Source organism: Arvicola amphibius, chromosome 6, assembly GCF_903992535.2.
Source record: "Arvicola amphibius chromosome 6, mArvAmp1.2, whole genome shotgun sequence".
Lineage (NCBI taxonomy): Eukaryota > Metazoa > Chordata > Mammalia > Rodentia > Cricetidae > Arvicola > Arvicola amphibius.
Genome location: NC_052052.2, coordinates 85,330,583 through 85,353,016, shown reverse-complemented (window position 1 = coordinate 85,353,016; position 22,434 = coordinate 85,330,583).

Genomic DNA, 22,434 nt, shown 5'->3' with positions numbered 1-22,434 from the left:
GGAGTGCGGGCTTCTTCAGGTTGTGACGCAAGGAATAGGTCCCTCCTCTGACACTGGGGGAGATCCAACCAGTTTCAGTCACAGAAAAGATTGGTCTAGGACACCAAGCCGCCTCCGGGCTCCTTTTGAAGGAAAGAGATGGGCAGGCGCCAATGCAGGAGCTCCTCCAACCAACATGAAAGGCAAACATGACATCACCACAAACCCAGACATCCCGAAACAACAAGAATTGAACACCCTACCCCAGAAGATATAGAAGAATCCGACCCTCTAAACAGTACTTTATGAAAATAATAGAGGACCTTAAACAGAAGGTAAAAAATTGCCATAAAGAAATGGAGATGACAAACAAAAAGGTAGACCAAATAAATAAATCTCTCAAAGATACCCAAGAAAAACAAGAAAAACAAGAAAAAGCAATCAAACAGGTAAGGGAAACAGTACAAGACCTGATAAATGAAATGGAGGTATTGAAGAAAACACAATCTGAGGGACAACTGGAAATGGAAACTCTGAATAAACGAACAGAAACTTCAGAGACAAGTATTTCCAACCGAATACAAGAGATGGAAGAAAGAATCTCGGACTCTGAAGATACTATAGAGGAATAAACTCACAGATTAAAGAACTAAAACAAATCTAACAATTCTTAACACAAAACATTCAGGAAATCTGGGACACCATGAAAAGACCAAACCTAAGAATAATTGGGGTAGAAGAAGGAGAAGAATTAACAACTCAAAGGCCCAGAAAACATATTCAACAAAATTATAGAAGAAAACTTCCCCAACCTAAAGAAGGATGTTCCTATGAAGGTAAAAGAAGCCTATAGAACACCAAACAGACTGGATCAAAAGAAAGCATCCCCATGCCATATAATAATCAAAACACAAAACATACAGAATAAAGAACAGATATTAAGAGCTGCAAAGGAAAAAGGTCAAATAACATATAAGGGGAAACCTATCAGAATTACAACCTGATTTCTCAATGGAAACCATGAAAGCCAGAAGAGCTTGGATAGATGTGCTACCGACACTACTAAGGGAGCATGGATGCAAGCCTTAGACTACTATACCCAGCAAACCTTGCATTCACCATTGATGGATGGAGAAAACAAGATATTCCAGGACAAAAACAGATTTAAACAATATGCAGCCACAAATCCAGCCTTGCAGAAAGTAATAGAAGGAAAATCACAAAAACCAAGGAGTCCAACAATGCCCACAATAACTCAGGCATCTAGCGACCCCTTCACCAGCACAACTAGAAGAAGGGAAACAACACAAACACAAAAGGATTTATTGACAAGAACTTTAAGTCTTTGAAGAAAGAAATTGAAGAGGATACCAGAAAATGGAAGGATCTCCCCTGCTCGTGGATTGGGAGGATCAACATAGTAAAAATGGCAATTCTACCAAAAGCAATCTATAGATTCAATGCAATCACAATCAAGGTCCCATTTAAATTCTTCACAGAGATTGAGAGGACAATAATCAACTTTATATGGAAAAAACAATGAAACCCAGGATAGCCAAAAAAGTCTTATACAATAAAGGTACTTCTGGAGGTATTACCATCCCTGACTTTCAAACTCTATTACAAAGCTACAGTATTGAAACAGCTTGGTATTGGCATAAAAACAGAGAAGTTGACCAATGGAATCGTTATAGAAGACCCGGATCTTAAACCACAACCTATGAACACCTGATTTTTGATAAAGGAGCCAAAAGTACACAATGGAAGAAAGAGGGGCAATCTTCAACAAATGGTGCTGGCATAACTGGATGTCAACCTGTAGAAGAAGAAAGTAGATCCATATCTATCACCATGCACAAAACTCAAGTCCAAATGGATATAAAGACCTCAATATTAATCTGAACACATTGAGCTTGATAGAGGAGAAGTGGGAAGTACTCTACAACAAATGGGCACAGGGAACCATTTCCTGCGCATAACCCCAGCTGCACAGACATTAAGGGCAACATTGAATAAATGGGACCTCCTGAAGTTGAGCCAGCTTCTGTAAAGCAAAGGACATGTCACTAAGACACAAAGGCAGCCTACTGACTGGAGGAAAAGATCTTCACCAACCCTGCAACTTACCAAGGTCTGATCTCTAAAATATATAAGGAACTCAAGAGACTAGATGGTTAAAATGCCAATTAACCCAATTAAAAAATGGGGCGCTGAACTGAACAGAGCATTCTCAACAGAAGAAGTTTAAAATGGCCAAAAGACATTAAGGTCATGCTCAACCCTCCTTAGCTATCAGGGAAAATGCAAATCAAACAACTTTGAGATCTCATCTACACCTGTCAGATTGGCTAAAATCCAAACACCAATAATAACCTTTGCTGGAGAGGTTGTGGGGTAAGGGGGTTACACTCATCCATTGCTGGTGGGAATGCAAACTTGTGCTAACCACTTTGGAAAGCAGTGTGGAGGTTTCTCAGGAAAATTCGGGATCAACCTACCCAGGACCCAGCAATTCCACTATTGGGAATCTACCCAAGAGGATGCCCAATTCATACAACAAAAGCATATGCTCATCTATGTTCATAGCAGCATTATTTGTAATAGCCAGATCCTGGAAAACAGCCTAGATGCCCTTCAGTTGGAAGAAGATGTATGAAGAAAACTGTGGAAGTATATAAATGCTAGAATACTACTCAGCGGTAAAAAACAATGACCATCTTGAATTTGCAGGCAATGGATGGAAAAGAAAACACTATTCTGAGTGAGGTAACCCAGACCCAAAAAGATGAACATGGGATGTATACTCACTAAAATCGGTTTCTAGCCATAATTAAAGGACATCGCGCCTATAAATTTGGGATCCTTGAGAAGATAATAAGAAGGTGAACTCCCAAAAAAGATATAGTTAATCCTCCTGGATATTGGAAGTAGACACGATTGCCAGGCAAAATTGGGAACTTGAGGGTTGAGGCGCGACTGGGCCAAGGGAAGATGGGGAGAGAACAGTGTGAAGGGGGAGAATGAGGGGAGCTCGGGATGGAATGGGGTGCTTGGGATATAGGAAGGGTGTATATGGAGCAGGGGAAGCATATATCTTAATTTAAGGAGCTACCTGAGGGGTTGTCAAGAGACTTGACCCTAGAGGGGTTCCCAGGTTTCCAGGGAGACGCCCCCAGTTAGTTCCTTGGGCAGCTGAGGAGAGGGAGCCTGAAAAGGCCAGTTCCCTATAGGCCATACTGATGAATTTCTTGCATATCACCATAGAACCTCCACCTGACGATAGATGAAGAAAATGACAGAGCCCCACATTGGAGCACCGGACTGAGCTCCCAAAGTCCTGATGAGGAGCAGAAGGAGAGAGAACATGAGAAAGGAAAGTCAGGAACTGTGAGGGAACCTCCAGCTGGCGACCAGATGGATAAGGTGACTGAGCCCCACATTGGAAGCACTGGACTGAGCTCCCAATGGTCCTGATGAGGAAGCAGAAGGAGCGAGAACATGAGGGAGAAAGTCAGGAACGTGAGGGGTGCGTTCACTCATGGAGACGGTGGGACAGAACTAAAGGGAGATCACCACCTCCAGTTGGAATGGGACTGATGGATCATGCGAGCAAACCCGTTCTCTCTGAATGTGGCCAACAGAGCGGGGCTGACTGAGAAGCAAAGGACAATGGCACTGGGCTCTGATTCTTCATGCATGGACGGGCTCTTGTGGAGCCTTCTCAGCTTGGTCGATCACCTTCCTGGACCTGGGGGGAGTTGGAGGACCTTGGACTTAGCATAGAGTGGGAACCCTGATGGCTCCTTGCCTTGAGAGGGAGGGAGGGGAGGTATGGGGAGGGAAGGGGAGGGAAGGGGGAGAAGGAGGGGAGGGAAGGAGGAGGAGGAGGGAGGGAGGGGGGAGGAGGAGGGAAGGAGATGGAAATTTTAAATATAAAAAAAAATAAACCATGAGGGAAAAAAAAAAGGCAGCTCCCTACTGACTGGGAAAAGATCTTCACCAACCCCGCAAACAGGCAAAGGTTCTGATCTCCAAATATATATAGAACTTAAGAGACTATGCTTTAAAATGCTAATTAACCCAATTAAAATATGGGGCACTGAACTGAACAGAGAATTCTCAACAGAAGAAGTTCGAATGGCCAAAAGACACTTAAGGGCATGCTCAACCTCCTTAGCAATCAGGGAAATGCAAATCAAAACAACATTGAGATACCATCTTACACCTGTCAGAATGGCTAAAATCAAAAACACCAATGATAGTTTTGCTGGAGAGGATGTGGAGTAAGGGGTACACTCATCCATTGCTGGTGGGAATGCAAACTTGTGCAACCGCTTTGGAAAGCAGTGTGGAGGTTTCTCAGGAAATTTGGTGTAGTGTGAAGCGGCGGGGCTGCGTCCCACCACCCGGCTGCCGGCTAGCTTTACACCCAAAATAATTACACGGAAACTGTATTCTTTTAAAACACTGCCTGGCCCATAGTTTCAGCCTCTTATTGGCTAATTCTCATATCTTGCTTTAACCCATATTTAGTAATCTGGGTAGCACCACGAGGTGTGGCTTACCAGGAGAGATCTTAACCTGCGTCCATCTCGGAGAGGAGCAGCATGGAACTCCTATGGTGACTGCCTGAAGCGTCTCCCCCACTCTACTTCCTTGTTCCCACAATTCTGTTCTGTCTACTCCAACCTACCTAATTTTCTGTCTCTTAAAGGGCCAAGCAGTTTTCTTTATTAATTAACCAATGAAATTAACATAGGACAGATAACTTTCCTCCATCAATTGGGATCAACTACCCCAGGACCCAGCCAATCCCACTCTTGGGATTGGGATGCCCAATCATATTACAAAAGCATTTATTCAACTATGTTTATAGCAGCATTATTTGTAATAGCCCGAACCTGGAAACAACCTAGATGCCCTTCAGTGGAAGAATGGATGAAGAGAAAGTGTGGAATATATACATATTAGAGTACTACTCGGCGGTTAAAAAGCAATGACATCTTGAATTTTGCATGCAATGGATGGAATAGGAAAAACACCATCCTGAGTGAGGTAAACCCAGACCCAAAAAGATGAACATGGGATGTACCTCACTCATAATTGGTTTCTAGCCATAAATAAATAAAGGACATCGAGCCTAATACTTCGTTAAAAACATCCTAGAGAAGCTATATAGAAGGTGAACCCAAAGAAAATCATATAGTTATCCTCTTGGATATTTGGAAGTAGACAAGTTTGCTGGATAAAAAATGGGAACATGGGGGTGTGGTGGGATTGGGGGATGGGGGGTATGGGGAGAGAAAAGTGTGAAGTGGAGGATGGGAAGAGCTTGGGGGAATAGGATGGTTGGGATATAGGAAGGTGTGGATATGGGAACAAGGATTATATATCTTAGTTAAGGGAGCCATTCTAGGGTTGGCAGAGACTTGACTCTAGAGGGGTTTCCCCCAGGTGTCCAGGAATACGCCCCCAGCTAGGTCCTTGGGCAGCTGAGGACGAGGGTGCCAGAAATGTCCAGATCCATTGCCATACTCGATGAATACTTGCATATCACCATAGAACCTTCAACCTGGCATTGGATAGATAAAAATGACAGAGCCCCATACATAGGAGCACCAGACTGAGCTCTCAAGGTCCTGATGAGGAGCAAAGGAGGGAGATCATGAGCAAGGAAGTCAGGACAGTGAGGAGTTGCATTTACCCATTGAGACTGGTTGGAGACAGATCTAACGGGTGACCACTAAGTCACGTTGGAATGGGACTGATGGAAACAGGGGACCAAACAGGACTCTCTGAATGTGGCTGATTGTGGAAGAGGACTGAGAACACCCAAGGACAACGGCAATGAACATGAACTCTACAGCATGGATGGTGGGCTCACTGTGAGCCTTGTCAATTTGGTTACTCACCTTCCTGGACTTAGGGGGAGCTGAGAGGACCTTGGCTCTTAACACTAGTGAAGGGAACCCATGATGGCTCTTTGTCTTTGGAGAGGGGTGGATGTAGGGGAGTTATGAGGTGGAAGGGGGAGGGGAAGGGGAGGAGGAGGGGAGGAGATGGAAATCTTTAATAAAAAAAAGAGAAAAAAAGTTACCAGAAACTGAAAAAATACACATGCTCATGGATTGATAGAAAAAATCATTGTGAAAAAGACGATTTGACCAAAAGCCAGTTACAAATTCAATTCAATCCCAATATCCAAAATCCCTATTTTCTTGAAAAACTAGAATAAACTGTCCTAAAATTTATATAGAACCAGGTATCCTAAACAATCCTGAGCAATAAAACAATCCTGGAGGGATTACCATTCAGATCTCAAGGTATATTACAGAAGTATAGTGATAATAATATACTATGGGACCAACACAAAAGCAGATGTGAAGATGACTGGGATAAAACAGAAAATGGAAACACAAGCACAGGAACTACAGCTGTATAATATTCAACATAGGTGCCAAAAACATGCACTGGAGGGAAGACAGCATCTTCAACAAACAGTGCTGGGGAAACAGGTTTGTCCACATGTTGAAGAGTTTAAATTAGGCCTATGTCTAACACTTTGCACAGAAATTAGCACAAGATGGATTAAAGATCTTAATGGGAAACACTGAAACTGTAGGAAGAGCACAAAGACAGTACCCTACAGGACATAGGTGTAGGGAAGGACTTTCTGAAGAGGACTTTATTTGCCCAAGAATTGAGGCCAACAATTCATAAGAGGGGCCTCCAAAAAACCAAAATATTTCTGCACAGCTAAAGAAATAATCCACTGAGTGAAGAAAAATCCCACAGGATGAGAGAGAATCTTTGCAAGCTCTACATCAGACAGAAGATTGATATCCAGAATAAGAAGTCTGAGCCAACAACCTCCACAAGAGAAGGCCCGAGGCAGCAAACTCCACAGGAGCTGGTACAAGGGAGACACCTCTGAGGGAACAGGCCTGTAGTATGGAGCTGCAGGCTGTGTTCCCGCCACCCTGCTCCCAGCTGCCTGGCTAGCTTATTCCCCGAAATAACAACACACAAATTGTATTCATTTAAACAGTGCCTGCCCATTAGTTCCAGCCTCTTATTGTCTAATTCTCACATCTTAATTAAACCCATTTCCAATAATCTGTTGTAACACCACAAAGTGGTGTCTTACTGGGAAAGATTCAATCATGTCTGACCTGGTGGCTGGCTTCATGGCAACTGTCCCAGAGAGGAGGAGGCATGGCGATTGACTATGGCAACTGCCTGAAGCATCTGCCTGACTTGGTGTTCTTTGTCCCACAATTCTGTTTTGTCTACTCCGCCTACCTAATTTTCTGTCCTATTAAAGGGGCCAAGGCAAGTTTCTTATTAAGACCAAGGAAAGATAAACACATAGACCACTCCTCCATCACAGGCCCCGAACCAGAGAGTTCTGCCAGACAGGGTGTGAATCATAACTCTGAGGCAACAGACCTGAGCCAGCAACATTGTGCTGGAGTCTTGGCCTGATCCAGCCACTACTGCCTGAGCAAGCCTGAGACAGCAACCTCTACCAGAGCAGGCCCAAGGCAACAACCTCAACAGAAATAGCCCCAAACAAACTATTTCCATGGGAGCAGGACTGAACAGCATCCAGTATTGCAGAGCAACTGCCCGGGAACACTGTGCAATCTCCAGGAACAGAGTGATCAGTGGGGTGGCTGAAACCATGGCCCTGACTGCACCTTGAGGAGCAACCATCTTAGCCTTGTATCCACTGTTACCAAGAAGATTGATCACCAGAGATGATGTAGGAAGTCCTTCTGTCTATGTGTTGCTTTTATTGGTTAATGAATAAAGAAACTGTCTAGGACAGAACTTAGGCAGGCATGGGAAAAACTGGACTGAATGCTGGGAAAAGGAAAACAGAGAGAGATACATCATGGAGCCACCAGAGATAGAAGCTGGGAATTATACCCAGTAGTCACAGCCATGAGGCAAAACACAGATTAATAGAAATTGGTAAAATTAAGATGTAGGAGTTAGCCAATAAGGAGCTAGAGGTAATGGGCCAAGCAGTGATTTAAATAATATGATTTCTGTGTGGTTATTTTGATTCTGGGTGTCCAGGACCAACAACGGCCCTTCTTGCAACACAAAGACATAGACAGCCCCAACTATACCAATCAGATAAAAGTTTGAGTAGACAAGGTAAAAACATACACAATACCACAAAGAACAACATAACACCAATAAAAAAACTAGTGGCCCTACAACAACAAGACTTAATCAACCAAGTATAGATGAAGCAGAAGAAAATGACCTAAAAATAACTTTAGGAGAATGTTTGAGGCCCTTAAAGAGGAAATGAAAAATTCCCTCAAAGAAATGGAGGAAAAGACAAACAAAAACCATCAACAGATTCCTTAAAGAAAACCAAGAAAAGCAATCAAACATATGAAAGAAACCATTCAAGACTTGAAAACTGAAATAAAGACAATAAAGGAAACAAAAACTGAGAGAATATAGAAACAGAAATTGTGAGAAAATGATCAGGAACCACAATTGCAAGCATAAACAGGGGAATACAAGAGATGAAGAAAAGAATCTCAAACATGGAAGATACAAAAGAGGAAATAAACTCATCATTCAAAGAAAACATTAAATCTAACAAAAAGCTTAACATAAAATATCCAGGAAATATGGTATACCATGAAAAGACCAAACTTAAGAATAATAGCTATAGAAGGAGAAGAAGTTCAACTCAAAAGCACAGAAAATATATTTAACAAAATCATAGAAGAAAACTTTCCCAACCAAAGGATAGATAAGCAAATGAAGATACAAGAAGCTTACAGAATACCAAATAAACTGGATAAAAAAGGTCCCTACACCATATAATAATCAAAACACTAAACATACATAATAAAGAAAGAATATTAAGACTTGCAAAGGAAAAAATCTGAGTAACATATAAAGGTAGACCTATCAGAATCACACCTGACTTTTCCGTGGAAACAATGAAAGCCATTCAAGTGTTATACAGACATGGTCAAGTGTTATACAGACATTAAGAGACCATGGATGCCAGCCCAGAGTACTATACCAAGAAAAGCTTTGAACCACCATAGAAGGACAAAACAAGATATTCCATGACATAACCAGATTTAATTGTTACCTAGTCACAAACCCAGCCCTACACAAAGTACTAGAAGGAAAACTCCAACCCAAGGAAGTTGGTTTGATCAACACAAACACATACAATTGTTGATCTCATAACACCACATCCCAAAGAAAGAAAAATATATACAGTAACATTATCAACAATGAAAACCTAAAATAAAAGCAACTAGTAATCACTGGTAATTAATATCCCTTGACATAAATGGATTTAAGTCACCTAGAAAAGACAGGCTAACCGATTGGATATAAAAACAGAATCCATCCTTCTACTGCACACAAGAAACACACCTCAAACTCAAAGACAACTATTTGCCTCAGAGTAAAAGGTTGGGAAAAATTTCCTAATCAAAATGGACTTACAAAACAAGCTGGTGTAGCTATCCTAATATCTAACAAAATAGGCTTCAAACTAAAATCAACCAATCATATAGTCACAGGAAAATCCATCAAGTAGAAATCTCGATACTGAACATCTATGCCCCAAGTACAAGGGCACCCTCATATGTAAAAGAAAAACTTCCAAAGTTTAAATCACACATTAAACCCTACACACTAATAGTGCGAGACTTAAACACCCCACTCTCATCACAGGATAGGTTGGTCAACCAGAAAATCAACAGAGAAAGAAGGGAACAAACAGATGTTATGACTCAAATGGACTTAACAGACATCTATAGAACATTCCATCCAAACATAAATAATACACCTTCTTCTCAGCACCTCATGAAACCTTCTCAAAAATTGACCACATACTAGGAAACAAAACAAACCTCAACAGATAGAAATAATTGGAATAACCCCATGTATCTTATCAGATTACCATGGCTTAAAATTAGAATTCAACAACACTAACTCCAGAAATCCCAGAAACATGTGGAAATTAAAAAGGCTCACCTGAAGCATCAATGGGTCAATGAATATATATGAAGGGAGAAATTAAAGACTTCCTGAAATTTAATAAAAATAACCACACAACATACCCAAATTTATGAGACACAAAGAAAGCAGTGTTAAGAGGAAAGTTCATAGTACTAAATGCCTACATAAAGAAGCTGAAAAAAATCCCACACTAGTGAATTAACAGAACCATGTGAAAACTTTAGAAACAAAAATGAAGCAAACTCACCCAAGAAAATTAGGTGGCAAGAAATAATCAAATTGAAAGCTAAAATCAACAAACTAGAACAAAGAAAATAATACAAAAAATCAATGAGACAAAGAGTTGGTTCTTCGAGGAAAATCAACAAAATAGGACAACACCTTTATCCAAACTAACCAAATATCCAAATTTACAAAATAGAAATGAAAAAAGGGGGACCATAACAACAGACATAGAGGGAAATACAGAGAATCATTAGGTCATAATTCGAAACCTGTACTCTATAAAATTGGAAAACTTAAAAAAAATGGACAACATTCTGGATAAATATCACTTACCAACATTAAATTAAGACCAGATAAACAAATTAAATAGGTTACTGCTGAAGAAATAGAAACAGTCATCAAAAGTCTCCCAACCAAAAAAAGCACGAGACCAGATGGTTTCAGCTCAGAATTCTACAAGATTTTCAAAGAAGAACTAATACCAATACTCTTCAAATTATTCCACACAATAGAAACAGAGGGAACATTGCCAAACTCTTTTTATAAGGTTACAATTACTTTGATACCCAAACCACAGAAAGACATTACTAAGAAAGAGAATTGCAGACCAATCTCATTCATGAACATTGATGCAAAGATACTCAATAAAATATTGGCAAATCGAATCCAAGATCACATCTAAAAAATCATCTACCATGATTAAGTCAGCTTCATCCCAGAGATGCAGGGATGGTTCAACATATGAAAATCTGTCAATGTAATTCACCATATAAACAAACTGAAAAACAAAAACCACATAATCATCTCATTAGGTGCTTATAAAAGCTTTCTACACAATACAACATCCCTTCATTGTAAGTGTCTTGGAGAGAGCAGGAATACAAGGAATATATATAAACATAATAAAGGCAATATACAGCAAGACAACAGCCAAAATCAAACTAAATGGAGAGAAAGTCCCAGTGGATTCCACTGAAATCAGGAACAAGATAATGTTGTACACTTGCTCCATATTTATTCAATAAGTTCTTGAGGTCCTAGCTAGAGCAATAAAATACCAAAAGGAGATCAAGGGGATATAAATCAGAAGAGAAGTCAAATTCTCACTGTTTGCTGATGATATGATAGTTTACATAAGGGACCCCAAAAATTCTACCAAGAAACATCTACAACTCATAAACACTTTCAGTAATGTAGCAGAATACAAGATTAACTAAAGGGATGGGAAGGAGAGTGGGGAGAAGGGGAGGAAAATGGGAAGTGCGGAGGAGGCAGAAATTTTTAATAATAAAAACTTAAAAATAAAAAATAAAAAAAGATTAACTAAAAAAAATCAGTAGTCCTTCTTTACACAAATAATAAATTGGCTGAGAAAGAAATCAGAAAAACTCACCCTTCACAAAAGTCACAAATAGCATAAAGTATCTCGGAGTAACTCTAATCAAAAAAGTGGAAGACCCGTATTTCAAGAACTTTAAATCTTTGAGGAAAGAAATTGAAGTAAACAACAAAAAATGGAAAGATCTCCCATGCTCTTGGGTAGGTAGGTAAAATTAACATAGTAAAATGACAATCTTACCAAAAGCAATCTACAGATTCAATGCAATATCCATCAAAATCCCAGCAAAATTCTACACAGACCTTGAAAGAACAGTTCTGAATTTTATATGGAAAAGCAAAAAACCCCAGGATAGCCAAAAGAATCCTATACAATAAAAGAGCTTCTGAAGGTATCACAATCCCTGACTTCAAACTCTACTACAAAGGTACAATACTGAAAACAGCCTGGTATTGGCATAAAAATAGACAGAAGGAACAATGGAACCAAATTGAAGACCCAGATTTTAATCAACACATGTACTAACACCTTATTTTTGACATAGAAGCAAAACTATAAATGGGAAACAAGAAAGCATATTTAACAAGTGGTGCTGGTAACTTGATACCAACATTTAAAATAATGAAAAACAGATCCATATCTATCACCCTGCACAAAAATCAAGTCCAAATGAATCAAAGACCTCAACCTAAAGCCAACATAACCTCCATAGAAGAGAACCTAAGTCTCATAGAAGAGACTTGAATGCATTGACACAGGACACTACTTCCTAATAGAACTCCAGTAGCACAGACACTGAGGAGAAACAATTAATAAATGGGACGCCTGCCTGAATCTGAAAAGCTTCTGTAAAGCAAAGGACACAGTCAACAAGGCAAAACGACAGCCTACAGAATGGGAAAAGATCTTCACCAACCCCCACATAGGACAGAGAACCGATCTCCAAAACATACAAAGAACTCAAAAAATTGGTCATCAGAAGAACAAATAATCCAATAAAAAATGGGTTACAGACCTTAACAGAGAGCTCTCAACAGAGGAATATATATGGCTGAAAAACACTTAAGAAAATACTCAACTTCCTTAACTATCAGAGAAATGCAAATCAAAACAACTCTGAGATATTCATCCTAAACCTGTAAGAATAGCCAAGATCAAAAACACTAATGACAATTTATACTTGACAGGTTGTGGAGTAAAGAAAACACTCCTTTCATTGCTGGTGTGAGTGCAAGCTGGTACAGCCTCTTTGGATATCAGTATGGACAATTTCTCAGAAAATTAGGAAACAGCCTTCCTCAAGACCAGCAACACCACTTTTGGGTACATATTCAAGAATGTTCAATCGTACCACCAGGACATGTGCTCAATTATATTCATAGACTGCATTGTTCATCATAGTCAGAACCTGGAAACAACCCTAATGATCCTCCTTCGACGAATGGATAAGGAAAAATGTTGGTACAATGGAATATTAGACAGCAGAGAACAAAAAATAATGACATCTTGAAATTTGCAGGCAACTGGTTGGATCTAGAAAACATCATATTGAGTGAGGTAACCCAGACCCATAAAGACAATTCTTCATATGTACTCACTCATAAGTCGCTTTTAGACATAAAGCAAGAAAATCAGCCCTACCAATTCACAATCCCAGAGAACCTAGACAACAATAAGGACCCTAATAGAGACATACATGGATCTAATCTACCATGGGAAATAGAAAAAGACAAGATCTACCTTGAGTAAATTGGGGAACATGGGGACCATAGGAGAGTGTTTAAGTGGAGGGGGAGAGCAAGATAGGGGCGCAGAGAAAAATGTATAGCTCAATAAAATAAATTAAAAATTAAAAAAATTAAACTACATAAAGAACTCAAATAACAAACAACCTGTTCAAAACAAATGAGCTTGGTATCTGAAACAGTTAGTTTCCAAATAAGCAATAAAACAACTAAGAAGTTAGTTTAAAAATATATTTGTTTTCCCCAAAGTTAGGGAAACGCAAACCAAAGCAGCTTTGAGATTTCATCTTACCCCAGACAAAAATCAACAAAATAACTAGCAATTAGTGCTGAATGGGATTGTGGTGGAGGGGAAACCTTCACTCACTATGGATAGGATTGAAAAGTAGCCACTCTGAAAGCCAGTGTGGAGAAACCTCAAACGCTTTGCCATCTATACTGCTCCTTGGCATATGCCAAGAGACTTTGACATCCTACTCACAGATACTTGCTCAGTCATGTTCATTGCCACTCTCCTCACGTAGAGATGAAAACAACCCAATGCCCCTTCAGCTGATGAATGAATAGTGGAAGCATGGCCACAAGTGTACTATGGAATTCTATTCAACTGTAAGAAAAGCGGGAATCATGAACTTTGCAGATAATACAGATGGAACAGAAAAGGATTCATATTGAGCAAGGTAACCCAGACCCAGGAAGACAAGTGCTACATGTTCTCTTTCATCTGAAGTTCCTAACTCAGAATCTTCAGATGTGACTAAAATAAGCTGGAGTAATTTCAGAAACAAGAAAAGTTATAAAGGGACTTTAGGTGGGAGAAGCAATAGAAAGGGGGAATAGCAGTGTACAAGTGACGTAAGGGGTAATTGGGCAGGGGAGTGATATAAGGACAGAAGAAGGAAGACAGTATAATAAATAGCAGCTATGTCTGAAAAGCATAACAAATCTTATTATTATGCATCTACCTAATATTACAGATACAATACAAAATTCTGTGTCTACATATGTAATTTAAACAAAATTTCCCATGGGCTATGTAACCAAAATAAGGACACTTTTGAGTATGGTCAGGGTTGTTCAGAGACGACCCAAACATACATTTTTGCTGCTGTCCTTGGCTGCCTCACAGAGGTATGTAAGTCTCTGTTGGTGAAGACAGCATATCATTTGGACACAGGATCCAGGGAACCTGAACTGAATCTAACCTAAAAGTTTCATCTCTGGATGAAGATTAGCTTTCCTAGTGTCAGAGGACACCATGCAAACTTCCAAGGGAGCAAAGTAATTAATAGTCCTACCCAGGTATGATGTCCATGAACAAACCTATAACTTCAAAGTAGTGGCATTTACACCTTGGATGTGATCAACAACCCTCTAATTGAACTTAAGGCCTGCCAACAAATGGGAAATTGTGCCTACCTAAACTAGAGAAGTTGTGGATATTGAAGGAAACCCATAACTGCCATTCCCCTAAACTGGTATAATTGCTAACTATATTCTAAGCATTTATCCTGATACCCACAGATAAGTGTAGTTCTCACCCCTCATCAAGGAAACTTCTCTTTGCAACAGACATAGACCATTACAGAAAACCACAAATGGTTAAAAAAATGCAGAGAACAAAAAATTGTGTTCTACCCGGTCCCAATGTAAATTCTTACAAGTCAAACCTAAGGCTCAGGGATTATTCTGGAAGAGGAAGCAGAAATATCTTTAAGAGCCAGAGGTACAGGAAGTGTGTAGTGAAACTATGTCTCCAAGAGATGTCAGAGAAACCACACGCATGAAGTTTCATCATCATGGCTGACTAAATAAGACCTGATCAATGATGATACCAATAGAAATCCTAACATAGAATGAAAAGCTCATAAGGCCTACTCTGCACAAAGAACTACAGTAAACTAAGGAATATTGAACTGGAGAAATAGTCTTCCCCAGGGAAGAACCACCCCCAGTTGGCCATCTAATATCAAGTGACCAGCCATGAATAATAATAATATACATATTATTATATATATCATATATACAAAGTAACATTATATTGAACTGAGAAGGTTTGTATTTACATTTAGGCCTATTACATGTATATATGAAGAATATATATTTGGTGCTACAACACATAAACACACACATACACACACACACACACGCCATATATTACTCTTACAACAATTAAAGAAAGAAAAGGAGGTCATTTGACTTCTAGAGAGAATGAGAATACATGGAAGGGTTGAACAGAGGAAAAGAGAAGTGGAAAAATTGACTTGTAATTATAAACTATAATTTCATAAAATAAAAATATTATTAAAAATTACATTAAAATAGAAAATTAACCATATAAAAAGAGTTCATATAGAGCAGGAAAGTGGGTGATTCTCTGCATTGACTTTGTTGTCTTCAGCCTTCCTTTACCTCTCACACTCTCACAAAAGTGATATATCTGTCTCTCTTTGATTCAAACCCCAAAACCACAGATCACCTGCTCAGTTCCCATAGTCTGAACTCCCGGAGAACCCTGATCATCTTAATTGTATAAGTATTTACATTTTCTATTCCCAACAATCCCAATCTGCAAGCAAATATTTTCTACTTTTCTAAATATGAAAACATACCCAGAAACATTAAGTCTACACACACACCAGGAAATGACAGAGCTGAGGTATGAACAGGGACCACGTACTTTAATGAATGACTTTCCACTTCTTCTGAATAATTATCAGTACATTGTGGATGCCCACTTTTTTAACTTCCAGTTCAAAATTCTCTCCTTTCTATTCAGATCTATCCCTTATAATAATAATATTTGTCTTTCTTCCTCCAATTATGACTAAACAAATGTACACAGGCAGAGGCCACTTTGGTAGACTGAGTCAGTTTGTCATTGCAAAACCATCAAGGGCTGGGGGTATATTTTTGTTGCAGAGTGTGTGTTTAACATCCTCAAGGCCCTGAATTTCATGCCAGGATCACAACAAAAACAAAGTTAAAAAAAACAAAAATAAACAAACAAAAACAAAAAACAAAACAAAAACCAAGTCCCTCAAATTGCTTTTCAAGCATGTTCTAAGTTTAGTTTAGTACTATTCTTCTAGCATTACTGTGTCTCTGTCTGGATTTCTGCTTTATACAATAAATATCTATAATACACAAATCATCTTCATACCTATCAAAATAGAGAAATAAAATAAATGTTTAAAGTTATTTTGTATAATGAAACTTTTGACATGAAAATAATAAAAAAAACTCTTTCTTCTCTTGGTATTCCCTAAAACATAAAATAATTACTCATTTAGAATTTCTGCTGATGGTTAGTGATGCCGGTGCATACATGCCTTCACTGGAAAAATCACTGCTCCACTCTTTCCCCCTTTTTAAATCCGGTTGTTTTCCTAGTCTGTAGGTTACCTTCTACTGTTTGCTTCTCTTGGGCCAAAGCAGCTTCTTTAACTTGGCTCAATCCCACTGGTTCATATTTGCTTTGTTACTTATGCTTCTGGAATTGTAACCAAGAAATAATCAAGGTAATGGCCCATGGCTTTTCCAGCATCTTCTCAGAGTCTCATAGCAGCAGGTCTTGTGTTATATCATTGATTGGTTTTTAGTTATTGTGGGGGGAGGGGTACTTGATGTAGGAGTCAAGTTTTATCCATTTGTTGTGATATTATTCTTTCCCAACACCATTTGTTGAAGAGGAGATCTTTCTCCTACCATAGTATCTTGAAGCTGTTGTCAAGATTACATAGTTCTGTGGGCTGATTCTGGGTGCTCTGTTTTATTGCTTTAGTTTGTGTGAATGTCCTCATGTCAGTGTTGCACTACTGTGATTAACGTAGGTCTGGAAGGGGTTGGTCTTTTTTTATGGTTGGTTGTTGTTTCAAAAATTGGGGTCTTTCTTTGAAGTAAATAAATAAAAGGAAATGGGGGAGGGAGAAAGAGAAATGGAGAGATATCTCAATAATATTCAGGATCTTTTATGGCTAAATATGAATTTCAAAGACTGATTTTTCTTTTCCTTCAAAGATGTAATTGGAAGTCTGAAAGAGCTGAGATAGCAGAGATGTGTTAGCAATGCAAAGTCTGCCCATCCATGAATATGGACTATTCTTCTATTGGTTTTGTCTGTAATCTATTTTAATGATGTTTTGCGGTTTTCCATGCATAAGTTGTTTTCCTCCTTAAAAGTTTCCCTCAGTATCATATTCTTTAGCAAAATTTTAATTAATTTTAAAGTTAGCATACAAAGTTTCATTGTAGCATTTTAGGCCTATATCATTTTTATTTGCTCTTATTCATCCCCTTCCCCATATTCCTTTCCATTTCCCTCGATGGTCTGTTTCATTCTGCTAATATGCAATTATCCTCTTTTTCAACCCACCACCACATAATGCACACACGGTGTGCATGTGGTGTGTGTGCGTCTGTGTGTGTGTGTCTGTGTGTGTGTGAGAGAGAAAGAGAGAGAGAGAGAGAGAGAGAGAGAGAGAGAGAGAGAGAGAGAGAGAGAGAGAGAAGGGCAAACAACTTAAGTCTAGATTGCAAATGAGCAGAATATGGGAATATGGTATTTGTGTTTTTGAGACTGACTGAGTCTGTAATGATCCCTAATTCCATGCATTTTCCAGGAAATGTCATGATTTCATTTTTACTTAAACTGAAAAAAATCCCAGTGCTATTGTGAACAGAGCTTCAACAGCATAGGTATGCATGTATATCTCTGTAGCAAGATGATTTAAGAGTGCTTGGGAATATATCCAGGAGTGGTAGAGTTGGGTCATATAGAATTCTACTTTTAGATTTCGTAAGGTCACATGGAATATTTCTCTGTCATGCGTTAATGTTTAGCATGGGTGTCGAGGTCAGAGGATCACTTGTGAGAGTCAGTTCTCTCTTCCACCATGTGGATCCCCAGGACTGAACCCAATTTGTCTGGGTTGGCAGCAAGGGCCTTTTCCCGCTGAGCAGTATCCCTGCCCCCTAGTCCTATTTTTATGAGGAACTTACCACTGACTTCCATAGTGGCTGAACTAGTTACACGGGTTTATCTTTCTCTATGCCTTGATCAGCATTTGTTACTTGTTTTCGTGATGATAGCCATTCTGACAGTAGAATTTCAAACACATCCTAATTTGCATTTGAATGAAGGCCAATGATAGTGAACCTATCATTTCATATTTACTGGCCATTTATACTTCTTAGATATTATGTATTCCACTTGTTAGCTCACTTATTGATTGGATGGTTTTGGGGACTGGTGTTAAATTTTTGTAATCCCTTATTATTCTGAATATTAGTGATGACCTATCTGATGTGAGGTTGGCAAGAGTGTTTTCTGCATCCTGTGGACTGTCTTTTCACCATTGGTGATGAACTTTGCTTGCATAAGCAGAAGCTTCTAAATTTCCTGTAATTCCCCATCTGTCATTCAGCCTAAGGGTCATTTCCTGTGTTGCTAGAGTCCTGCTTAGAAAGGTTTTCGCCAATCCCTTGATCTTAAAGTCTCCAGATCTGTGTCTTCCTCTAGCAACCTCAGGTCTTATGTTAAGGCTTTTGATTCTTTTTTTTTTTTTTTTTTTGATTTTTTGTGCAAGGTGAGAGGCAGGCTAGTTTCCCTCTTCTGTTGTATATATAGCCATCCAGTTTTCTCACCACTGTTCAAGAGGTTGTCTTATATTCCTAGTTTTCCTGACTATTTGCAGAGGTTTTTCATTTTTATTAGCATGTGTGAATTTTGCCAAAAAATGTGATTTGTTTTGGTGTGTGTGTGTGTGTGTGTGTGGCACTAGGGCTGGGATCCATGCACATACTAGGAAAGGGCTGTATAACCTGCAGTCCAGGAGTGGGTTTCATTGTGGCATCTTCATGTGTGTAAATCACATTCTTGATCATATTCATACCCCCACCTCTTGCTCCCTTTTGATCCACCCCAGTTTCCCACTGGGATTGTTCTTCTTACGTAGTCATAAACAAGATTTTTCTCTTAGTTTCCTTTCCAGATTGCTTTGGTGTATATAGTTGGTTCATTTCACAGGGTTTTCTTTTTCTCCTCTTTTTTCGGGCTTGCAGCCACAACCAATTGCTTCAGTTAAGTTAGGCAAGTGCTACACTTCTGAGTTCCAGGCTCTTCTGATCACAGTGCACACAGGCAAGGACATGATGCCTAAGCTTTGCCTGTGTTCTTAGCATCCCTTAGCTGCTGTCCCTTCCTGCCCCTGCTCAACACCACAGCCATCATCTCCATGACAGTCCCCTAAATTTCTAATTCCTGAACGTGTGTTTTACTTACCTCTCTCCCTCCCCAGGGAGAAGTAGGATCTGAGCATTTTCTCCTGATCACATCATTCTATGTCAGCAAAATAGTTGGTGCCACAATCTCCTATGAGGCTTCCATGAAGCTGGTCTGTAGTAATGTATATTAACTGACTTCTAGATTTCTCAGGAGGAATTGATCCTATCACTATAGAATCAGTGTCCCCCTGAGTAAGGAGAGACCTCCTAGTCAGTCATATTGCTGATATCTAATACCCTTTGTATTTTTTACTTGCAATTCCCTAATGACTAAATGGAAGATTTTTTTCCTTTGCTACCTGTCTATATGTACAAAAGCATGGTTGTGTGTTTGTGCATACATATATGCATATGTGATTATGGTGATTGATTCCACTGCTCAGCACATGCTCAAGCCCTGAACTACAAACCCAAGGCTTGGAACTTGCTGAGAAGTTCAGGATGGCTTTGAACTTGCAGTAAAACTAACACTCCTGCCTCTGTCTTCTGAATGCTAAGATTGAAGGGATGTGCCACCACACTTACTCAGACATCTATTAATTTTATTTGTTTTTCTTTCTTCTCTCATACAATATATCTTTACCACAGCTTCCCTTTCCTCCCCACCTCCCAATGTCCCCCACCCAGCTTCTCTCTCTCCCAGATCCATTTCTCTTCTGTTTCCATTTAGAAAAGAGCAGACCACCACAGAATCAACCAAACATTGCATAACAAGATGAAATAAGAATAGGCATAAACCATATATCAAATCAGGACAAGGCAACCCAGTAGGAAGAAAAGGGTTCAATGGGCAGGCAAAAGAGTCATAGACACCCCTACATCCACTGTCGGGAGTTCAAAAACAAACAAACAAATAAACACCAAAGAAACCAAGCTAAACAACCACAACATGTGTGCAGAGGGCCCTGTATAGACCCAGGCAGGCTCCATAGTTGTTGCTTCAGTCTCTGAGCCCCTGTGGGCCCTGCTTGGTTGATTCTGTGGGACATGTTCTCCTAATGTCGTTAACTCCTCTGGCTCCTACAATCAATCCTTCTTCCCCATCTTCTGAGGGATTTCTTGGGCTCTGCCTAATGTTTGGCTGTGGGTCTCTGCATCTGTAAGCCTCTCTGATGATGACTTAGCTAGACACTCAGCTATAGCAGGAATTATTTCATTGGCTTTGTTTGGTTCTACCCTCGGTCTCTGAGCCATCCTGCTTCTGGATCCTGGCCTTCCAGGCAGTGTCAGGCAAGAGCTCCATCAAGTTGCACAGGCCTCAGGTTGGACAAGTCATTACTTGGCTACTTGCACAAGCTCTGAATCACCTGTCCCAGCATATCTTGCAGGCAGGACAGGATGTGGGTTTTATGACTGGGCTGGTGTCCTAGCCCCATCACTGGAAGCCATGCCTGGCTACAGAAGATGGATAATTCAGTTCCCAGATCATCCATTACTAGGAGTCCTTCTAGGATCACCTTCATAGGTTCCAGAAAGTTTCTATTGCACTGGGTCTCCACATCACATCTAAATGCCCACCCATTCCAGTAATCTCTCCCTATATTCTCTCCCACTATCACTCCCTTCTCCATTGATACCCTTCATTCCCATTCTCATTTGCCCCCAGTCTACCCTCAAAATCTATTCTACTTTCCCCATATACCTCTCCTCTTTATATAACTTCTCTGGGTCTGTGGATTATGGTGTGATTATTCTTTACTTAACCACTAATAACCACCTAAAAGTGAGTATATACCGTGTTTGTCTTTCTGGGTCTGGGTTGTCTTGCTCAGGATGATTTTATTTTCTAGATCCATCCATTTGCCTGCAAATTTCATAATGTCGTGTTTCCTAACAGCTGTGTAATTGTACCACGTTTTCTTTAACCATTTTTAAATTGAGAGACATCTAGGTTGTTTCTAGTCTCTGGTGTTTATAAATAAAGCCACTATGAGCATGGTTGAGCAAATATCTTTATGGTAGGATAGGATTCTTTTGGATAAATGCCCATGAGTGATATAGTTGGATCTTGAGGTAGATCAATTCCCAATTTTGTAAGAAACTGCAATATTGATTTACACAGTGTGTACGAGTTTGCCAAAAGCAGTCTACAGATTCAACATAATCCCATCAAAATTCCAACACAATTCTTTACAGAACTTAACAGGACAATGCTCAATTTCAGGTGGAAAAATAAAATACTCAAGATAACTAAAACAATCCTGAACATTGAAAGAATGTCTGAAGATATCACCATCCCTGATTTCAAGCTCTACTACAGAGCCATAGTAGTAAATCCACATGGCATAAAAACTGACGGATTAATCAATGGAGTTGAATTGAAAATCCAGACATAAATCCAAACACCTATGGCCACCTGATTTTTTTTATAAAGAAGCCAGAAATTGTTTTAAAAAACAGAAATAAACAATGGGAAAAGAAAGCATCTTCAACAAATGATGTTGCTATAACTGGATGTCTTCATGTAGAAGAATACAAATAAATCTATATTTACAAACCTGCACAAAACCCAAGTCTTAGAGGATCAAAGACCTCAACATAAGACCAGACACACTGAACCTGATAGAAAAGAAAGGAGGGAACAGCCTTGAAGACATTGGCTAAACAGAATATCCATAGTGCAGGCACTAAGACAGACAATTAATAAATGGGACCTCATGTAAGCTTCTGTAACACAAAATGTATCATCAATAGGACAAAATGACAGCCTACAGAATGGGAAATGATTTTCACCAACTCCACATATTGTAGAAGTCTAATACCAAAATATATAAAGAACTCAAGAAACTAGACATCATCAAATCAAGCAATCTAATTGAAAAGTGGGATACAGATTTAAACAGA